This window comes from Oryzias melastigma, linkage group LG17 (genome assembly GCF_002922805.2).
Source record: "Oryzias melastigma strain HK-1 linkage group LG17, ASM292280v2, whole genome shotgun sequence".
NCBI classification, from domain to species: Eukaryota; Metazoa; Chordata; class Actinopteri; order Beloniformes; family Adrianichthyidae; genus Oryzias; species Oryzias melastigma.
The window spans coordinates 1,417,934-1,418,832 of record NC_050528.1 but is presented as its reverse complement, the minus strand read 5'-3'; positions in this window follow the sequence as shown (position 1 = coordinate 1,418,832).

The window sequence follows — 899 nt, the reverse complement described above, 5'->3', positions numbered from 1 at the left end:
ATATTTGTTTTTACTTTTAAATTTTATTTTTACCTCCAAACTGTTCAATGCAGGTGAAAGAAATATTTTTAACAAATGCCTTTAAACCGTAAACAATGACTTCCTGATTTCGCAATCCAGATTGTCATGTTTAAATTTAAGTTTGACATGCATTTCAGATTCCGCCACTAGACGGTCGAGTGGTTAAGGCTGCGGACTCACATTCAGAAGGTCATGGGTTCGCAATTCAAATATTTTTTTTAAAGCTAACATCAACGTAAAGGTAACAAACTTTGAAACCTTTTTCAATGCCAGGTGTTAGCATGAAAACCTAACATGATGGTAACCCGTTAGCACATAGCGCTTTTTCCCTCCCCGGTTCATCCCATTCCTAACTTTCACTGGAATAATCTACCCCAAAAGCTTCACCCATGCAATTTGCACACTGTCAGAATTATTATGGCCATAAATGTTTTCCTTTTCTCTAACCGTTGTTCTGCTCTGAAACTGAGGGCGTCGACCTCGCCACTCGTCGAAACTCCCGTTATGGCGGCTGGGAACGAAACTGAACCACCCGGCCCTCGTGGAGACCTCTCTTAGCCGTCTGCTGTCCGCGGTAATGGCACCACCGGTGTGTTGTGGTGGCTCCTTGCCACCTGCAATTCACGCCGAATCACACTGTCCTCCTTTAAGGTCCGCTCGCTCGCGTTTTGCTTGCTCGTCTTCAGCTCGCTCAGCAGTCAACCATCCTTCGTCGCGGTCCAAAAGGAAAGGCCAATGGCGGCAAAAGCCGCGAGCAGTGTCTGTGTTGCGGGACTTGCTTGACCAACTACGTTCCTGATTGGCTGTTGGGCTAGATGCTTCACATACCAGGATTCTGGGAACCTGCTGGTGCGTTCAAGTCCCGCTCAAAATTTAGA